The sequence below is a fragment of the Petromyzon marinus genome, chromosome 17 (assembly GCF_048934315.1).
Source record: "Petromyzon marinus isolate PM22_M1 ecotype Great Lakes invasive population chromosome 17, UKy_Petmar_22M1.pri1.0, whole genome shotgun sequence".
Taxonomy (NCBI): Eukaryota; Metazoa; Chordata; class Hyperoartia; order Petromyzontiformes; family Petromyzontidae; genus Petromyzon; species Petromyzon marinus.
Window position 1 is genome coordinate 7,454,144 of NC_133683.1, and position 22,777 is coordinate 7,476,920.

At 45.7% G+C, this 22,777-nt stretch overlaps 1 long non-coding RNA gene across 1 annotated transcript in view; it reads right to left on the reverse strand.

Moving 5' to 3' along the window:
* Positions 1 to 22,777, reverse strand: part of LOC142924803 (uncharacterized) — a 331,170-nt gene that overhangs the window by 41,966 nt on the left and 266,427 nt on the right. The window lies entirely within an intron of this gene.

Genomic DNA, 22,777 nt, shown 5'->3' on the forward strand with positions numbered 1-22,777 from the left:
GAAAGGATTTATGTGCGGGGTGATGATGCCAATCTGCCTTCAAATAGGCATCAGTATGTGTTCCCTTTCGGTAAACGCTGTGTGTGTTACTTTACCATTTAGGCCTTGTCCGAGCAAAATATCCAGGAAAGGGAGTGTGTTATTCACCTCCATTTCTATGGTGAACTGGATGGCCGTTTTTTGTGAATTGAGATGATTTAGACATTCATTCATTAAGTGTATCCTTCCCATGTCGCCAGACAACCAAAGTGTCATCTACATATCTACACCAAAAAGTGGGTTTTAATGTACTTGAAGCAAGTGCTCTTGCAACCCGGGGGTTGAGGACCCCTGTGTTAGAGGCCACACGGGGGGGGGGGGGGGGGGGAGTTTAACGTTGTGTTTGTCGCTGCGAGCAGACAGCGTGCAATGGAGAGCTTGCTCAGAGCGGAGCTGGGCACGGACTCGGCGAGGCCGCTGGGCACTGCGGCCGGTGGAGGCTGCATCAGCACCGGGCAGAGCTACGAGACGGGGCGCGGACACGTGTTCACCAAGATCAACGCCAAGAGCGGGGCACCCTCCTCTACGCCTCCTCACCACCTCACCTCCTCTACCCTCCTCTTCGCCTCCTCTACACCACCTTGCATCCTCGCCTCAACCTTCATTCAGTCAGCCCTGTATCACTCTTTTTTCGCTGCGACTACTAGCACCACCGTGGTGAATGTTGCAGTGAACTTCCCCTCGTTGATTCCCCCCTCCACCCACGTTAAGGGACTCTGTCTACCAGACACTTTGACCGCTTCGTCTCATCCACTCCGCGTTCAACCACCGCGCCTCACTGCAGTTCACAACAACGCACTCAACTAAACAACTCGGTCACCCACTCATCCAGTCACTAACTCAATCACCCTATCACACATTCATCCAGTCACTAACTCATCCAGTCACTAACTCAATCACCCTATCATCCAGTCACCCACTAACTCAATCACCCTATCACACACTCATCTCGTCACTAATTCAATCACCCTATCACCCACTCATCCAGTTAACCACTCATCCAGTCACCCACTCATTCAGTCACCCACTCATTCAGTCACCCACTCATCCAGTCACCCACTCATTCAGTCACCCACTCAATCACCCTATCACCCACTCATCAAATCAGCCACGCATCCAGTCACCCACTCATCCAGTCATCCATGCAATCACCCTATAACCCACTCATCCAGTCACCCACTCAATCACCCTATCACATACTCATCTAGTCACTAATTAAATCACCCTATCACCCACTCATCCAGTCACCCACTCATCTAGTCACCCACTCATTTAGTCACCCACTCAATCACCCACTCATCTAATCACCCACGCATTCAGTCACCCACGCATCCAGTCACCCACTCATCCGGTCACTGACTCAATCACCCTATCACACACTCCTCCACTCGTTTACTCAAACACTCACCCATTTACTCACCCACCCACTCACCACCATGCAGGTCACCTCACTCTTCTTTTCAGATTTATCAGTTTGCACTGCTCCACTCTGGAATCCACTCCCGGTCTTCGTGTTTTCCCAAACTCTTGCAACAATAAACTTGATCAATTTAAGGAACGCGTTTCTTTGATCTTAATTATCTAATTACTCATTGGACAGTTATGTATTATTATTTTTTATTGTTACTGGCCGTTTGGCGTTTTGTATTGTGTGGGGTTTGCATCGCTGTCAACCCCTCATCAGTGCCTACCTTATTACAGAACAATTCAGACCTTGTTGGTCACCCCGTGCCCCTTATAAGTCCCATGACAAGGGAGAAACACGCAAATAAACTTAACAAAAATGTTGCCCGTATTGAAACGGCCGTCTGCCGTATGGACCTGACAACTCACTTTCCCCCAACAGAATACGGGTAAACCGTGTGGGTTGGCGGCTATGGGTTTTGTTGTGTTTGCGAGTCCAAGTTATAGGACTGCACCCTGGGTTGTGCGTGGTTCTCATTGGTGGGAGATTCCCTTCGCTGTGTTGCACGCCAGTGGCTGGGGGCTGCTTGGGGCTAGTGACGTGTAAGCCGGTCCCAATGTGCACCGGCAAACATTTACCGCCAGGTGGCCCCAGTGTTTATTGCCCGTCTCCACGTGGATACCTGAAAACACGTCAATCCACTGCTGGATGAGTCCCGCAATGAAGATACAATCAGTACATCCACTTTGCTTTTGGACACCACCTGTTCCATTGGCGGCCGAATGCGAATCTAAATGTACATACGTTAGAGACTGGTTAATGCGCATAGAAATCAAACCAATTGACCTACGACATTTGCCCCATCAACTTTTGTAGAATTTTAGATGTGCATTACAGCTACTTTAGCCGGATGGTTGTGGTGGCTTTGTATGCCTGTAATCCACGACTACGTGGAGGTGAGGGTTGGTGGATCACAAAAATGTTGCGACAACTCCCACCCCTTGGTCGTCAAGGAGGTAGAGAAGGCGGTGTCGAATAATGTGGACTCCGCCTGTTCCATCTGTAGATTTGTGATAGAGCGTTGGCCCCCCATTTGCTTGGATTTCTCCAGGTGCTCCGATTTCCTCCCACATGTAAACACTCATTAATCTTGATTTGAAGCTTTCGTGACTGCAGGAATCCTTACTCTTTGGTTCTTTCGGTAAAGTCACGTAGGTAGAAAAAATAATAATGGATCACGACGTTTCGATCGCCACACAAGCAATCTCACTGAGTCTCAAGACTCTTGTTCAGGAGGGGCCTGACAACTTTTCGCAGGAGTAATTTGGATGTTTGGCTAGTACCAGTTACATTGTATGTTGTTGTTTTGCTGTGGGAGTAAACCCATACAGAGAAAGGGACCAGAATGAGGAAAGCGAAGCCAGGCAGTCCTTCAGAAGATGTCATGCACGGGCGTGACCACTGCACCACCCTGCCGCCCAAACAAATGTAATTTAAATAATGTACAATACTGGCAAATAAACCCTATTAGTATCAACTGAATTTGTGGACAATGTGGCACGTGTATAGCTGCATCGGTGTTTCTAAAAGTCATGTTCAAATTGCTTATTAAAAATATTATAAAGAACAGGTTTCTCACCTCTGGTTTCATTTGACTTACCGGTTGTCCTCATTATGTGTGTCACAGGTAATATGGCAAGGAAAATATTATGCAGCACGAGTTGTAGGATTAGGGCAATTATGGTGACACACGTGACCCCCTCTACACAAGTATCAGCTGAGAGTCAATGCTGGGATGTTGTGCGATTGGTGCAAGCGACACATCATTGTGTTTTGATGTTGAGCTGTTAAAATTGCACTGTTGTGAGGTGAGGTCAAGGCCGATAACTGCTTCCAGCGGTGTCAAGATCAGCATTTTGAAGAGGCTCGCGGAGGATGATACTGGGCACTGGGGTGCAGTCTCCCTCCATGAACAACAGAGGGCAGAGGAGCGACGCTCACAACAATAATTGGCGGAGCGCCGGGCGTATAAAAGACAAAGTTGGAAGAAAGTTTATCTCGGGGAGGTAACCCACAACACCTGGGTCTGTCCCGCGTGTTCACACGATAACGCGTTTTCACTACGTTGAGATTTATAAGGGCACGGGGTGACCAATAAAGTATGAATTGGTCTGTGATAAGCTCGGCCCTGATAAGGGGTTGACAGATATGAAATAATCGAGCAGACAGACACGGGCCTGACTTCATCCACAGATGCCTTGTTGAGTCTCTAATTTTTAGGATTCTGCTTGGGATGTCTTGCCAATTCCTCAGCAAATAATGTGTACGTGTGAGTAACCAGACCTACCTGAGATCTCACGCCTCGTAGAGAGCCAAAATAAATATCGTACGTTTATAGATTGCTCGGTAACCTCCGTTCCATGCTGCCATCGACTGGCCAAGAATGTGGCCTGTAGATGCTGCCATCTGCTGGCCACTGATGTAGATGGCAGCATGTAAGGTGGTGAATTGCGGTCGTTGAGATGAGTTTTGATTGGTGAGATGAGTGAGGTTGGTGCAGTGGATGAGATGGGTGCAGTCAGTATGGTGACTGTGTGGTTGGTGTGGTGAATGTAGTGGGTGGTGTGGTGAATGTAGTGGTTGGTGTGGTGAATGTAGTGGTTGGTGTAGTGAATGTAGTGGGTTGTGTGGTGAATGTAGTGGTTGGTGTGGTGAATGTAGTGGTTGGTGTGGTGAATGTAGTGGTTGGTGTGGTGAATGTAGTGGTTGGTGTGGTGAATGTAGTGGTTGGTGTGGTGAATGTAGTGGTTGGTGTGGTGAATGTAGTGGTTGGTTTGGTGAATGTAGTGGGTGGTGTGGTGAATGTAGTGGGTGAGATGAGTGTAGTAGGTGTGATGAGTGCCATTTGTGCGGTTAGTGGAGTTGGTGTTTGGTGAGTGAGGTGAGTGTTGTGATTGGTGAGGTGTAATTGGTGAGGTAAAGTTGGTGAGTGTATCAGTGAGCACCTTGAGGTTTCTCCTCCACGGTCGCCTTTGTCTCCCCCAGTAGCGGTGTTCACTCCACTCCTCACCAGGAACTCATCTGAGGCTGAGTCGACCTCACACTCTCTCACTGTCTCACAACAACAACAACAACCGCCATTCGCCACTAAGTGGCGGTGACGTCACCACGACGCTTGTGCCAGGCCATGTGCACCTTGAGGCCACGTGAAGTGTCGAACGCCCGCTGGCAGGAGGTCACGGGGCAGATCCAGGTGGTGCCACGGGTCGACTGACTGAGATGACTGAGATGACTGGCTGATGCACCACCTGTGCCCCCTGCTCACACTCACGCACGCGCACTCACTCACAAGCGCGAGTTCGCGTTTTCAGGCGATATAAAATAATTTATATTTCATGCCAGTTGGTTCTGAAGGGCGGCTGGCCCGATCTGCAGGGGCGTGGCTTGCACGACAGTGGGCGGGGCATAGCCGCGACGGGCGTGGCTTATCCAGGAAGTGGAGACCGCGATCGCCGGACTGCAAGCCAGACAGAAGCGCGCTCCTTTTAAAGTTAACAACAACATTGTTAAATGTAAGTAGCGCCTCTCTACTTTATTATTGTTTTATTTGTTTAATACATTACTTGTGGTGCCGTGAGTCGAGTGAAATCAGTCAATAACCTTGCTAGACATGGTTAATCTTTTAATAAGGGGCGCCGCGGTGTCGAGATGTTAACTACCTCGCTAGGCCTACAGCAGCGTGGAGGTTCCATCGAGACCCTGACGCCTGCTCTGTATTTGTTTATTTTTTTCCCCTGTGGTCGCGTAGATTCTTCTCCTGGTCCTTCGGTTTTCCCCTCCACATTTAGAAACGTGAGTTTAGAGTACTTGACTGCTATAAATGTCCACATGATAAGCCACTTTCGTTGAGCTATCATTTGTGTCCAGGTCGCTTCTGATAAGAGTTATATAGCTCAGTGGGCCTTACCTGGTTAAATAAAAATAGTTTATAGTTTAGTTTATAGTTCATAAGAACTCGTGACAAGGGTCAGTGTCTACTTCAAATATTGTTCAGGCTCTGGAGACCTCCAAAGTTATTCGTGATGTTATACATTTGGTTCGTTTTGAGCATAATCGCGACCTTATATAATTATGACGTGATGCACACGCTGAATATACGCACACAAACATCGTGTACACGTGTGTCGTGCCCTCTATTGTCCACATAGACGGCTTGTGCTGACGAGAGAACGGTCTTAATGTACAATGTCGTGACATGTATCAGCCCTTTGTCGATCCAGCGTTTTGATAGAGGCCTCCCCCACACCATGTCGTTCGTGGGAGTTGTTTAACCATACTTCACCATGCCGGTCAATGCGGGTTTGGTGAAGTGAGGAGGCCCAGAAACTTGTATATGCAGATACGAGTTTGCCTGTGCTTGCATCTGCAGAATTACATTCTCACACATCTTCAAGTATAGTTTAATACTTCTAAAATGCATTAATTATTGAGGATTCCATAAAGTACTGTGGTAAAAAGAAAATAACTTGATTTGAATACTTTGTTGAACAGGGAATGCTTTGAGTTTGTGGGTTGAATCCATTAGTGCGGAGTTGTGTTATTTCCCCATTTGCAAGGTGGGGTCTCTCTGGGTTCCACTCACACAAACATCTCAATGCAATGGGACCTTTCTGAAAATGCAGTACTTAGACTCAATGAAGCTTTCCTGGGTAACTATTTAACATTGTAATAATTAGCATGAGAGATAATGACGTTCACGTATAAGTGCCATTAATAGTACTATACTGTACTTTTATTGAAGACTTTTACGTAGTTGTTTGTAAAAAAAGTGTCCATTCTCAAAACTTTTTAACTGGCCCTCGTACATAAATGATATTACAATCTTTATGGAGATTGCAAGTCAGAGTGTTGTGAATAGTGGAGTGAACGTGTGGTGCAATCATTATATTGTTGGTGTGTATATACAGAAAGGCCTATTTGGTGGGTAACATTAGGAAAATGGAGGTAGTTGGTCATTGTTGTTTAGAAACAAAATATTATTTGGGTGTAAGAGGAGTAAAATCGTACATGATAGGAACTGCAATATTGTGGAGTTCTGGTATAATGAGTTGTAGTATATATGAATCTTATGTCACCTTAAGTATGCCTTTGTGAGTACACTCGTGACACGGGTGTCATGCGCGTGACCTTTGTCTTTGTTTCAGATGTGCGAGAGCAACTCCGCTGTGAGTCATGGTGGTGCTGGGAGAATTGCCTTTACCATCGATGGCACTTCATCAGCACCCGTCTCAACCCCACCTCAATCCGGTAGAGTTACAAGACCAAAAAAACTTATCTCTTGTGACGTCTGTGGGAAAAAATTCCAACTGGCATGGTGCCTAGAAGCCCACGTAACAACGCACAAAGAGACCCATGACCAATGGTGCCGCATATGTGGACAAAGGTTTGAACAGCTAGGAAAATTTAAAAGGCATGTGAAGACCCACGAGAAGGATTACGTGATAAAGGGTGCACCAGGCTTGGTGAATAACGGCAGTTTTGCCAATGCGGTGTTGAATCCACCATCGCCCTATGAGATGTGCTCAGTCTGCGGAGTTTTATGTCCTATTGAAATCCTGAAAACTCATGAAAGTCTTCACGCACAGTTCTTGTACAGACCGAAGCCTGAACATGATTACGCTTCGACAAAAGATAGCGGCGTTAAGATAAATGACATGAAATCCAATTTTCTTGAATGCTTTGGCCTAGTTCCACATCAACAAACTGCTTCACCAGTCAGTGAGAATAAACCATACGCTGCTCTCGATCCTATTACGAGCATGAAAGTGTTGATGGCCTTGCAGCAGAAGAAGAAGGAAAAGCGACGTAGACCTAAGTCCATTAAAAAAAAGAAGACCACCACCAGCGTCACCAATTGCAGCAGTAGCAACAGCCAGAATTCGGACATCAAGAGGATGGACTGCACGGAAGCAGGAGGCTGCGTGGAGCGGAACATCCCCAAGGTGGATGAACCCAACCTGGCACCTTTCGGTACGTCCGAGTAATGCACACACTACATTTCATTTGGATGTAATTCATAATTTCACAAATTAGTTAATGTACGCATATGTTGACCATATCTGTATGCCTGCGCTGAGGAGTCTAGAGATCTGATGTGGTGCTGCTCGGATGTTGGGTTAAACCGTGAAACTCTGGGTTTCAGTCACCGAGCCATGATTAAACTGGCTTCTCATTGATGGTCTTATCCAGTTACCAAACACTTCTTCCAGCAAACACTTCTGATGTCGCGTGATGTGTAGGAAATTGCAATAACCTCCTAGTGGATAAAAAACGGTCACGAAGGGATGTCATGAGCAGTGCAATGATATCTCCTTCCACGAGCTGTTCCCTTACATGAGGTGGTTCACTGCTGTGTGAGAGTTGCACAGGGATACTTCATCTCATGACATGGAGCCAATAGCACCATTGGAAGGAAACTGATAAAAATACATTGCTTGACAAATTCCAAAAATTATCTATTTCTTAACCGCGGTAAATTTTACTTAAACAAGTGGGTAAATTTAGGGAACATTTTTGAATGTATAGACCGAGTCATTTCCACGATGGGAATTTCCTCTTCATTGTACTCACACCTAACTTCCATGTGTATTTACTCGTTCTATTGCAGGTAATTATTGTGTAATTAATGAGCTGTAATAGAATAATCTGGCTCAACCACCTCAATGTTAATTATAGTTGTTGCTCTGCATCAACATCAACCACACGAAGAAGTGCAAAATGTTGGGGCTTCAAAATAAGCCCCAAAAATGTATTATGATATTTTTCAGGAAATCAGTATCTTGCTTTTCTACTATTTGTACGTATGTTGAACTTCTTTCGTACCATACGTAGCCAACCGTGCTAATCGGAGGTATTTGTTGCTGGCCATTTGGCATTTTGGGCCTTTGGGCCTGTGCTCAGCAACCGTGATTGATAAAACGTCCCATATACATAGTAATGCTATGGCATCCACTGCATGGTGATAAATAAATTATGTATTAGCGCATGCGTGTGCTCAACGGTGGATGTCTTGTGTTCCAGAGGAAAAGCCCTTCCCGTGCAGTGACTGCTCGTACGGAGCGATGCAGAAGTCGAAGCTCAAGAGACACGTCCTGAGCGTTCACCACGTGCCCTTCGATAGCGCGCTGGACTCCGACTGCCCCAAGAAGAGAAGGCGTCTGGCTGGGTGCCGAGACCACGGCTCAACTCTGGATTTGGAGCGCGCACGATGCTCACGGAGAACTCCCTGATGATTTATTTCATCCTGAGGCTGAGGTACCACGTGTGGGGCGATGAACTCAAGGTTTTGTGCAGCGGACATTTCCATGATGAAATTTCGTCACGTTCACTGCTGCGAGGTTACATCTATTGCCGTATATTTTTAGTCAATTGCTGTATTTTATGGTATACAATATATTTAATAAATTGTCCTAATTTCATAACCCATCAGGTGCAGAAATCAGAGGCGGGGAGGGGGATTATTGAAATTATATAATTGATTAGTAATCATTTAATTAGTATGTTTCCTCTATAAGTAATGATAAATGTGAGATGTCTTCTTCTTCCACGCGTTTGTTCCACTCACGTGGGGTCCGCCGTCCTTGCCACCTTCTCCACACCGCCCCGTCCCGCGCCATCTCTCCCTCCGCTCCTCGGGCCACCACGTTCGACCGCATCACCACATCGCCCCACGTCTTCTTCTTCTGCCTTCATCTCCTCATCTTACAATTACTTAATAATACGCTTGCAGGCCGCACTAAGCCTGTAGCTGTCAGAGAGGTTAAAATAATACAAATTTTCTCAGTTTCAATGGATTCTCGAATTAGTCTTGACCAGTAATAATGAGTTTTACACAACACTTCATCGTTATCAAAATACATTAAGTGTTCTTGTTGGCAAGCATGTACTGCAACTTCCGACAGTTATGTTTGAGAGTGTTTAATATTTATTTGGTGTTCCTTTAGTCTTACGCTAATGTTACGTCCCATCTGTCCAATATAACATCTGCCACATAAGCCATTAATCCGATACACACCATCCGTTGACAACTTAGGCAATTCATCTTAAGTACAAGATACTATTTTTTGAATTTTGTGTACCGTGCCAAATCTTACTTAGATGTTTAGATTTTTGCTTTTCCAAAACTCGAGCTAATTTCTCAATTACTCCCACGATATATGGTATTTTAATTGTTTAATAACCTGATTCAGCAGTATTGCTGTTCGATCTTGGTTTAGCATTCATTGCTGTTAATTATTTGAGCATTTTCTTTGGTTCTTTCGGTAAAGTCACGTAGAATGAGAATAAAATAATAAATTGATAAAATATCAATTTATTATTTGATAAAATATCAATTTATTATTTTATTCTCATTCTACGTGACTTTACCGAAAGAACCAAAGAAGATGAATCATTGCAGTCACGAAAGCTTTAAATCGATATTTGAGCATTATTGTAGACATTCAATCGTAGCGTTTCTTTGACATGTTCAATCTCTCTCCCCAGACATTCACCATCTGACACTGTTTTAGCCAGATGTATGAGCATTTTGATGAGAGAGGTTTTCTGTACGGGGTGATGATGTGAATCTGCATTCAGATAGGCATCAGTATGCGTTCCCTTTTGGTAAACGCTGTGTGTGTTATTTTACCATTTAGGCCTCGTCCGATAAATCACCTCTCCCAAGGAAATAAGTATTTAGAGGCCACACGGGACCGGGGGGGGGGGGGGGGGGAGTTTATCGTTGTGTCTGTTCCTGAGAGCAGATAGCGCGCAATGGAGAGCTTGCTCAGAGCGGAGCTGGGCATGTACTCGGCGAGGACGCTGGGCGCTTCGGCCAGTGGAGGCTGCATCAGCACCGGGCAGAGCTACGAGACGGGGCGCGGACACGTGCTCACCAAGATCATCGCCAAGAGCGGGGCACCCTCCTCTACGCCTCCTCTACGCCTCCTCACCACCTCACCTCCTCTACCCTTCTCCTCGCCTCCTCTACGCCTCCTCACTACGCCACCTCACCACGCCACCTCACCTCCTCACCACGCCACCTCACCTCCTCACGCCACCTCACCTCCTCACCACGCCACCTCACCTCCTCACCACGCCACCTCAACACCTCACCACCTCACCTCCTCTACCCTCCTCTTCGCCTCCTCTACACCACCCTGCATTCTTGCCTCAACCTTCATTCATTCAGCCCTGTCATTAATGTATCACTTTTTTTTACCTGCGACTACTAGCTAATTTGTCAGTTACTCCCACGATATATGGTATTTTAATTATTTAATAACTTGATTCAGCAGTATTACTGTTTGATCTTGGTTTAGCATTCACTGCTCTGTTAATTTGAGCATTATTGTAGACATTCAATCGTAGCGTTTCTTTGACATGTTTAATCTCTCTCCTCAGACTTTGACCATCTGACACTGTTTTAGCCAGATGTATGAGCATCTTGTTGAGAAAGGATTTCTGTTCGGGGTGATGATGCCAATCTGCATTCAGATAGGCATCAGTATGTGTTCCCTTTCGGTAAATGCTGTGTGTGTTACTTTACCATTTAGGCCTCGTCCGAGCAAAATATCCAGGAAAGGGAGTGTGTTATTCACCTCCATTTCCATGGTGAACTGGATGGCCGGTTTTTGTGAATTGAGATGATTTAGACATTCATTCATTAAGTGTATCCTTCCCATGTCGCCAGACAACCAAAGTGTCATCTACATATCTACACCAAAAAGTGGGTTTTAATGTACTTGAAGCAAGTGCTCTTGCAACCCGGGGGTTGAGGACCCCTGTGTTAGAGGCCACACGGGACGGGGGGGGTGGGGAAGTTTAACGTTGTGTTTGTCGCTGCGAGCAGACAGCGTGCAATGGAGAGCTTGCTCAGAGCGGAGCTGTGCACGGACTCGGCGAGGCCGCTGGGCGCTGCGGCCGGTGGAGGCTGCATCAGCACCGGGCAGAGCTACGAGACGGGGCACGGACACGTGTTCACCAAGATCAACGCCAAGAGCGGGGCACCCTCCTCCACGCCTCCTCACCACCTCACCTCCTCTACCTTCCTCTTCGCCTCCTCTACACCACCTTGCATCCTGGCCTCAACCTTCATTCAGTCAGCCCTGTATCACTTTTTTTCGCTGCGACTACTAGCACCACCGTGGTGAATGTTGCAGTGAACTTCCCCTCGTTGATTCCCCCCTCCACCCACGTTAAGGGACTCGGTCTACCAGACACTTTGACCGCTTCGTCTCATCCACTCCGCGTTCAACCACCGCGCCTCACTGCAGTTCACAACAACGCACTCAACTAAACAACTCGGTCACCCACTCATCCAGTCACTAACCCAATCACCCTATCACACATTCATCCAGTCACTAACTCATCCAGTCACTAACTCAATCACCCTATCACACACTTATCTCGTCACTAATTCAATCACCCTATCACCCACTCATCCAGTTAACCACTCATCCAGTCACCCACTCATTCAGTCACCCACTCATCCAGTCACCCACTCATTCAGTCACCCACTCAATCACCCTATCACCCACTCATCAAATCAGCCACGCATCCAGTCACCCACTCATCCAGTCATCCACGCAATCACCCTATAACCCACTCACCCACTCATCTAGTCACCCACTCATTTAGTCACCCACTCAATCACCCACTCATCTAATCACCCACGCATTCAGTCACCCACGCATCCAGTCACCCACTCATCCGGTCACTGACTCAATCACCCTATCACACACTCCTCCACTCGTTTACTCAAAAACTCTCCCATTTACTCACCCACCCGCTCACCACCATGCAGGTCACCTCACTCTTCTTTTCAGATTTATCAGTTTGCACTGCTCCACTCTGGAATCCACACCCGGTCTTCCTGTTTTCCCAAACTCTTGCAACAATAAACTTGATCAATTTAAGGAACGCGTTTCTTTGATCTTAATTATCTAATTACTCATTGGACAGTTATGTATTATTTTTTATTGTTACTGGCCGTTTGGCGTTTTGTATTGTGTGGGGTTTGCATCGCTGTCAACCCCTCATCAGTGCCTACCTTATTACAGAATAATTCAGACCTTGTTGGTCACCCCGTGCCCCTTATAAGTCCCATGACAAGGGAGAAACACACAAATAAACTTAACAAAATGTTGCCCGTATTGAAACGGCCGTCTGCCGTATGGACCTGACAACTCACTCCCCCCCAACAGAATACGGGTAAACCGTGTGGGTTGGCGGCTATGGGTTTTGTTGTGTTTGCGAGTCCAAGTTATAGGACTGCACCCTGGGTTGTGCGTGGTTCTCATTGGTGGGAGATTCCCTTCGCTGTGTTGCACGCCAGTGGCTGGGGGCTGCCTGGGGCTAGTGACGTGTAAGCCGGTCCCAATGTGCACCGGCAAACATTTACCGCCAGGTGGCCCCAGTGTTTATTGCCCGTCTCCACGTGGATACCTGAAACCCATGTCAATCCACTGCTGGATGAGTCCCGCAATGAAGATACAATCAGTACATCCACTTAGCTTTTGGACTCCACCTGTTCCATTGGCGGCCGAATGCGAATCTAAATGTGCATACGTTAGAGACTGGTTAATGCGCATAGAAATCAAACCAATTGACCTACGACATTTGCCCCGTCAACTTTTGTAGAATTTTAGATGTGCATTACAGCTACTTTAGCCGGATGGTTGTGGTGGCTATGTATGCCTGTAATCCACGACTACGTGGAGGTGAGGGTTGGTGGATTACAAAAATGTTGCGACAACTCCCACCCCTTGGTCGTCAAGGAGGTAGAGAAGGCGGTGTCGAATAATGTGGACTCTGCCTGTTCCATCTGTAGATTTGTGATAGAGCATTTGATTGGATTTCTCCAGGTGCTCCGATTTCCTCCCACATGTAAACACTCATTAATCTTGATTTGAAGCTTTCGTGACTGCAGGAATCCTTACTCTTTGGTTCTTTCGGTAAAGTCACGTAAGTAGAAAAAATAATAATGGATCACGATGTTTCGATCGCCACACAAGCAATCTCACTGAGTCTCAAGACTCTTGTTCAGGAGGGGCCTGCCAACTTTTCGCAGAAGTAATTTGGATGTTTGGCTAGTACCAGTTACATTGTATGTTGTTGTTTTGCTATGGGAGTAAACCCATACAGAGAAAGGGACCAGAATGAGAAAAGCGAAGCCAGGCAGTCCTTCAGAAGATGTCATGCACGGGCGTGACCACTGCACCACCCTGCCGCCCAAACAAATGTAATTTAAATAATGTACAATACTGGCAAATAAACCCTATTAGTATCAACTGAATTTCTGGACAATGTGGCACGTGTATAGCTGCATCGGTGTTTCTAAAAGTCGTGTTAAAATTGCTTATTAAAAATATTATAAAGAACAGGTTTCCCACCTCTGGTTTCATTTGACTTACCGGTTGTCCTCATTATGTGTGTCACAGGTAATATGGAAAGGAAAATATTACGCAGCACGAGTTGTAGGATAAGGGCAATTATGGTGACACACGTGACCCCCTCTACACAAGAAACAGCTAGGATTCATATTCTTGGTTCTTTCGGGAAAGTCACGTCGAAGGGAAACAATAAAATAATACAAATATAAAACAATAAAATTCTCGCGACCTTTTGATTGCAACATAAGCAATCATCATCAGGTGTGAAAACCACAAGAAAATTTGAAAGAACCAAGAATATGAATCTCTGCAGTCACTAAAGCTTTAAATCAAAATGTAACAGCTGAGAGTCAATGCTGTGGTGTTGTGCGATTGGTGCAAGCGACACATCATTGTGTTTTGATGTTGAGCTGTTAAAATTGCACTGTTGTGAGGTGAGGTCAAGGCCGATGACTTCTTCCAGCGGTGTCAAGATCAGCATTTTGAAGAGGCTCGCGGAGGATGATACTGGGCACTGGGGTGCAGTCTCCCTCCATGAACAACAGAGGGCAGAGGAGCGACGCTCACAACAATTATTGGCGGAGCGCCGGGCGTATGAAACGCAAATTTGGAAGAAAGTTTATCTCGGGGAGTTAACCCACAACACCTGTGTCTGTCCCGCGTGTTCACACGATAACGCGTTTTCACTACAACGCGTTTTCTCCGTCACAACGCGCTTTCTGAGCGGACTACTTTCTTGAGCTGCGCGGTTGAGCGAGATGAGACGGTAACGCGGCGGCGGCGGCGGCGGCGTCCCCTCAAGTTATTTGGACCCCCATCTTACCGTGCGTGGACATTATTATTATTTACGGGAGGAAAATAGTTTCCGCTTAACGCGGCACTTTTCAGGAACGCATCTACCGCGTTAAACGAGGACTCGCCGCGTACAGGTGCCGCGCACGCTGTATCGACCCTGGAGAAATCCGAAGCGCTATGAAGCTCTTGTTCACAGACGTCCAGTAAGGGGCGGGTGGTGTTGGTGGTGTGGGCGTCACCACGTGACACACAGCTTGTCCGTGGAGTCGATCGTGAGGGTGCCGACGTCGCCTAGGCAACGCCGCCCCCCCTCTGGCTCTGCTGCTGCTGCTGCCTCGCTCTGTGCACGCGAGGCGCCAATCCGTGACGCGGGCACTGTACGCGTTGCGTCACCGTTCACCGTGGGGGGCGGCGGGGCCTCAGCTACGTCACGTCGTGTACAGTGGCACATTAATATTGACACTTTTACTCGTGTTTATGTGCCTCGTTATTAAAGGTGAGTTTAATAATAATCATGCTGCTGCTACACAATGTGTGCATTGATATATACGTACAGTTTATGTGTTTAAACGCGATTGTAGTTTATGGGCCCTTGAGGGATTTTTCGCCTCGTGTGAGGTTTTTATGCGCAACCTTAATTATTGCGCTTTTGTTAATCGTTAACATTTGGTCAGGAATAATGCACTTAAGATAAATGTTCTGGCGACGATATTTTGCAAAACAGACGATGGCAAAATTTCGATTTAAAGCTTTCGTGACTGCAAGGATTCATCTTCTTTGGTTCTTTCGGTAAAGTCACGTAGAATGAGAATAAAATAATAAATTGATAAAATAAAATAACACAATAATATTCTCACGACGTTTTCGGCCACAACACAAGCGGCCTTCATCAGGTGAAGGGGACGAGACTGTCTGATGAAGGCCACTTGTGTTGTGGCGGAAACGTCGTGAGAATATTATTATTTTATTTTATCAATTTATTATTTTATCTTATTCTACGTGACTTTACCGAAATAACCAAAGAAGATGGCAAAATTGTGTATATATTGTGCGATATGTGCCACTGAAACGGCAAGAAGTCAATAACAATGACTCGTGTTGAGTGTTTAATATGCAAGCTGGAGTCAGTCTCTCTCATTAAGGCCACATGGCCACACTGTGTCTCTTAGTTCTTGCAAGCTAAGCTGGAGTCAGTCTCTCTCATTAAGGCCACATGGCCACACTGTGTCTCTTAGTTCTTGCAAGCTAAGCTGGAGTAAGTCTCTCTCATTAAGGCCACATGGCCACACTGTGTCTCTTAGTTCTTGCAAGCTAAGCTGGAGTGAGTCTCATTAAGGCCACATGGCCACACTGTGTCTCTTAGTTCTTGCAAGCTAAGCTGGAGTCAGTCTCTCTCATTAAGGCCACATGGCCACACTGTCTCTTAGTTCTTGCAAGCCAAGCTGGAGTCAGTCTCTCTCATTAAGGCCACATGGCCACACTGTGTCTCTTAGTGCTTGCAAGCTAAGCTGGAGTCAGTCTCTCTCATTAAGGCCACATGGCCACACAGTGTCTCTTAGTTCTTGCAAGCTAAGCTGGAGTCAGTCTCTTTTCAACATATGTCCCACCAAATTCTGTATTAATAATGTTCCAGTTTCTCTATATGTTTTTAAATTTAGATTTAAATTAATCTACATTTTAAAATCCACAAATCTGGCTGCCTCCTGATGATGCTGGTTGTAATTACTGGCGAAACGTCGTACTCAGATTGTTAATGTTGTGGCTTTGCTCTCTAACACACAACCGGTGTGCTGTACTAGTAACGAATTGGCATGTTCTGTTTAAGTGACAAACCTTACTAATTGGCTGTGTCGGGTGGTGGTGGGTTTACCGACATTTTTTTTATATTTACGCGATCTTACCCAAAAAACCTGTATTATGTAAAAATACATTTATTGTCCTCCTTTCTTTTTGGACAGTTTAAAATCTCTAACGTTTTTCAAATTGTTCTGATGTACAGTGCTACATTTCAAATTACTGTCATGTTTGCAACGGGTTGTTTAAAATATATTTAAATGGTGTAGATTCATATTTAAACTCGCTTCGAATCTGCATTCGTCATTTTCTTCTTAAGCAGTCCGTAACCACAATTGGTACATCGATGCATGACCCATTTGATTATGGTTTGTTGATCTTAATTTATCAATTAAAATGTTATTGAGTGTGCCAAATCCTAAAGAGTGGCGTTTGAGTCGACCTTATTTCATATTCACATCTGAAACGCCTGTGCACATGAATGTAATCCAGTTACACACTCTCCTACTTGTTCATCAACTCTCTTCGTGGTGTAGATTTGATGGCTTGTATAGCAACCATAATCAAACACAACAAGTCCGGGTGACTCATGATCCATGATTCACGATGCCAGTGGGCCAGGTTTCACTCTCAATTCTCTACCTGTGTGGCATGAATAAAACGCACCTGTAAATTTGACCTGAAATGATTGCACAACAATTGCCCCGCCTTCATGCGATGTTTATCCTCCACTGTTTATCTGGCTTTGACCTGAATTATATAAAAGTGCGGCTGTGCAACTGCTGTAGAGTCACATTGGTATAAACGCATTTTACAATATGAACAGCGCATTGAAAACGCGTACTATTTTAAGTATTGTTTAACAAGTGTGTTTACAAATCCACACTGAGAAACACGATGATTGACAGAGGGGAGTAGATTATGTTTTCGATAGTGTATTTAAATAGAGCTACTGTAGGTAAGTAGTTTTCAGTTTTAAAGGCATAGTTTAACAAGTCAACACTTGCCACCATCCTTCAAACCCATTGGTGAAAAAGACCACAGTTTATGTTTACATTATAATATGTTTACATTATATAATATATAATATAATGTTTACATTATATATAATATAATGTTTATATATAATATATAATTTAATGTTTACATTATAATACATTGTTTACATTATATATAATATAATGTTTATGCAAAAGCCGGAGACTTATGGGACACCGGGGTCCCACCATAAGGTTCATATGAATGGTTACCTAATAACTTTTGAAACACGGTAATCGCTGTGAAGTGCAGTTTCCAATTCTTATTGTTGACTCAATCTCTCTGGCCTTTCTATGCAATATGAAGAAGGGTCATTGCCCGAAACGTCGCTTATCGGATTTTTTCCCTTTTTCAAGGCACCAGTGCTACTGATGCATGAATTTGTTTGGTATTTGAAATGATACGAAGGCTCAGCAAGTGATTCCTTGCAGACATAAACAGAAGCGATACGCGCCACCCCAGCCACCCATGTCGCGAATCAATCGATTATCGCGATTGAGGGCTCGTGAATAAATTCTAGATTCAACGCCTTGTTTTAAAACGTGAACACAGCCGGCTCTAGTGACTGGAGTGGGTGGGTGTTGGACAATGTGAAACAATGACACGCAACGTATACAAATCAAAAACATAAATTCTTACGCACGCGATCCGGTGTGCATATCGCGATCTTCAGGATGAATGATCACGTCCGAATCAATGCGTCGTCGTTGCTCCCCTAGCATGCGCTCTGCGTAACCCGCTCGTGTTGTTGTTGTTTGCGGCAGAGTTTAGGACCTTCGTGGCCAAGAGCCGCAGCTCCCGAGGCAAAGGAGTGATGGCACGCTTCAAGGTGCCGGACTTGCTGAAGCATCTCATGGAATGATACGGGGCTCCGGATATTCACGATCTGGGCATCCGTATCACCAGCATACCTCTGGGCATTTCCGTACGTGCCGTGCCTGCGTGTACGAGCGTGTGTGTGTGTGTACGTGTGTATGCATTGCGTCGCTTGTTGACTGCGAATTGTATTATTATTGGATGCCTCAAGTTATACTCTTTGGTTCTTTCGGTAAAGTCACGTAGGTATAAAATGAAATAAATCACGACGTTTCGGGCGCGACACAAGCGTCCGTCATCAGGTGGGAAAGCCTTGGTGTGCTGCTGAGGCAGACTGTTTTAAATGGTTTGAAATGTGTGTAGCCCATGGGTCATAAAGAAGTGGCCAGGGCTAGTGATGTTAACGTGAGAAATTAGCGTGTAACTGTAAGGTAGGAAAGCGGCCTCCTCCTCGATTTTACGTGACTTTACCGAAAGAACCAAAGAGTCTGGATTCCTGCAGTCGCGAAAGCTTCAAATCAAGATTGGCTCAAGTATGTATTGTTGTTGCCCTTGAGGGGGTTTACTTTCAGAATTAAATGCGTTCTGGAATTGCTGACACACAGCCACAACGTACGTGTCGCTGTGTTCACACCTGAGAGTGACACTGCATCAGCCTTTTACCAATATTCCCCCGCCCCTGCGTTTGCCTTACACAGCCACAATGCTGAGTTATCCTCAGTTGCTCAGGCACACAAGTTTCACACCTGTCTCTCTGTCAAGTGAATGTGGTGTATCCTTTTGTCATGCAGTCTGAGACAGACTTCCAACACGACTTCAGTTTTGGGGGTGCAGTGCTGCGACAAGAGCACTGAAGTAACTGCTCGTGTAAGTACATCATGTTAATATATCGTATTGAAGGCTGAGGCCTATTTTACTGTACCGCTCCTTACAGAAATCTTCTTTCCCGAGTGGTTGTGCATTTGTCGCTTGTTTCAGAGGTTCGCGATTCGATCCCAGGAGTCGCCCTAGTTAATATTGTGGGTGTATTATCCAAAACTGCATTTCTATATGCTTCACAAATAATGTAAAAAAATAAATCCCGTGTTATTAATGAATGAGGAGGACATGTGTGCTGGCGTCAGAATCAAAATTTGCAAATCTAAACAAGTACTCAGAAATGACTGGATTGGGTAAAACCACATGTATATATGTTGAACATCTTTCGCACTGTACATAGCCAACTGTGCTAATCGGAGGTGTGGAGGACAACAAACTGAACACAAAAAGCAGTTCTAAAGAAATTGTTTTCAATCTAGATTTAAAAGTGCATAGCTCCAATGGCTTCCTAATATCGGAAGGAAGAGCATTCCAGTTGGCCGCAGAAGCCCATCTGAAAGCGAGTGATGCGGTGACTGTCTTTGTTCGATGGCTTGCCAAAAGCCACTGCTGCTAGGATGATCCACCAATCCCATCTCTCGATTGCAATCGTGCATTAGCTGCACACCTGCATTCGCTGTTGAACCACTCGTCCATCACGTGTTCCATCATCGCAACTACAGCACTGCCCTGCACCTGTGGCCGCCACAGTTGCTAACATTGTGTTGTTTGTTTAGGTGATCGGCAAGGCCCAGAAAGGCGAGCGGGAGGCGATGGACCGTGGGCTGGCTCGCATCGAGTGTGACATTAAGCAGGAGGTGGAGGGCCGGCCACACAAGATCAAGAAATACCTGTTGGAGTCGTTCCCCTTGCCAGGGACGAGCGCCGATCTTCGCCGACAGTTCACGACACAGCCGGCGGCCGAGATGGTGCTGCAGGTCTTCCAGAACGCCGAGGACATCTTTGTGAATAAGCTGAAGAAGGTGGGGCCATGGCGTCTGGACTTAATGCAACAAAATTACCTTGCGAGAACATTCATGCATTTGCTTAGATTTGTCAAAGATTTTCCATAATACATTTGTCCTCGGAATGATTTAATAAGTGATAATCGCCATACGTTTCAAGTCTGTGGATACTTCCACCATTATCAAAAGACTTGCTCTACCACTGAATTAACACTCCTCTATAATATTTAGGGCCATCGCTTTCACAAAATTCAGTCACGCGTTGAAACAAAAGTAAGGGGGGGCATTGAAATCGGTCGGACATCTATGCATGTATCACCCTCTATTTGTCCCAACAGAGTGATATGGCTGCACGTGGTTTGGGTCCTTTGTTGTTTCTACCGACAGTGTGTGCAGAACTTCCTGGGGCAGGTGAAAGGGGACACGCCGGCCCGGAATATGTTTCAGTTGGCCCTGTGCTGTAGCTCCCTCGAGACTCCTCGCGACCTCGTGGTCAAGGAGAAACCGGCCGCGTTTCTCGGCAACATCAGCACTCCCGACACCAGACCGCCGCCTACTCCGGGAAGTAAGGAGACAAATTTGCATATACAGTAGACTCGATTATCTGCGCTAATGACGTGGAGGATGGCTGCGGATAATTAAAAATCTCGGATGATCCAAAGATATCTATTTTTTGCGGATCTCTATGCCACAAACTAACGATCAACCGATCGATGCACGTGCTGGGTGATAACACTTTCCTGCTAATTTGACCAAGTCCAATATCGGCTCAACTTTCATGTGACGGACATTACTCTCACGTTCAGAGTGGGTTAGAATGTGCTTCCCTTTACTCTGTAGACCAGAGGTCACTAGAAGCGATGTCAGAGGTAGCTTTGTGAAGTTCTCTTCTGTGGGCCATTCTCCAATAGGACGGGTTCCGCTGCTCCGTGAGAGATCCGAGTGGATACTCCGTCTCATGACACGATATCGAAAGCACAATCTGAATAAAATGTAGTTTCTCGTATTGTACATAAGGGATCAGACCACGGAGGACTGTCAAAATGCTGAGTGTGATCTTGAAATTTATCCTGGACTGGTTCGGGGGATAGTTGAACAATTTGAATATTGGGGCGATATCGTCTTGCATACGGGTGTGAGAAGTCTGCCAGTGGTTTTTTGAGTCCATCATCTAGATTTTTGGGTTAGATCATGTATACATGCACTAAATAATACGTGTTAATATGCACTATTTACGTGACCTAATCCAAAAATCTCTATTATGGATAATCATTGGTCGCGAAGGCCTTCGTGTTAAACTTGTTTTTTTAGTCATCTGGAGAGTGATGATGAAACTTATCGGGAGGCCGTAGATGAGACGTGGGGGTGGGGGGGCAGAGAGAGAGTTGCAGTTGTTGAGCCTATTGGAGCGAGTTACAGCATCGTTGTCCTCTCCTACAATGGCATTGCTTGTCTCCTTCGCAGAGGCAGTAGCCGAGCATCTGGTCCGTCTGCTGAGCCACGTAAGTAAGATGGCAAAGCCCCCGAGCCTATCTGCGCTGTTACGCGTGGAGAAGCAGCTTGCCGAGCATTTTGACTCGTGCGACCTCCCCAGCCTGGGCCTCGGCTCCTTCTTGGACATCCTCCATCGCAACGCCCAAGTGCGTACGTGGCGTGCGTGAGCCCACCCGCCTCCAGCTGGTAAGAGGCAGTACAGCAAGTAGGTGTACGACACTGCCCGTGCAAAGTTTGAGTGTACTTACCGCCTCCGAGTGGCGCTCAATGTTAAGTTTGTTTCCAAAATTGTGCGCCGTAATATTAGTTTATTATTACGAACTTAAAATTCATTTGTCGATAACTCGAATACGTTTAAGCGTTATGTAATCACTGCCAATGCAGAGCACAACAAAGTGTCACGTAAGATGCATGGGTTTTCTCTTGTCACTCTTAAAAAATATCTGTGAATTTGGCAAACATCCCAAAGGTAGATATTGAAAATCACCGTTAAAATTGGGTGTACAGCGGTGACATTCAGATAACATTTATGATAACACTATATATGCAAAGTGGCCAGGTGGATCAGATATCAAAGCGGTGCGATGACAATAATTAGATTCTGGGCTTGAATCTGGATTTTGACCGCTTGGGTTGAAACCGAGGTCTCAAGTCTTATCAAGTCGATCGTCCGAGCCCAGTCACCAGCGACTGCACAAAATTACAGTCTCATTAAACTTGGGTTTTGCACTTCATTTTCCTAATTCCATCTCTGAGAATAACAATTTCAGCTTGACTCTCGTGCGCCGCACAATCTCATAACACAGCTAATGTGAAAGTGTTGGCTCCTATTGTGTACAAGATAAAAGGCCACCCATCGCATTTTATGACACAGGGCCTGCACGGCTATGCGAGATTTACGCATGGATGATTTATTTGTCTCTTGACATTACGCCGATAGTGCATTTGGAAAACTAAAATTGAGAACGAATTTTGTGTTAATTTGCAAACTTAAATCTGTAATATTTAATCAGTTTTTGTGCACTGCATTGTGAGATGCAGCTCCATGCGTATCGTTTAGCTTTAAGCCGGTGTTTGCCTTGCGGTCGCCTCGGTGTCAACCAACTGATGTTGACGGATTTGTTGTGTCTGTGGTAGCT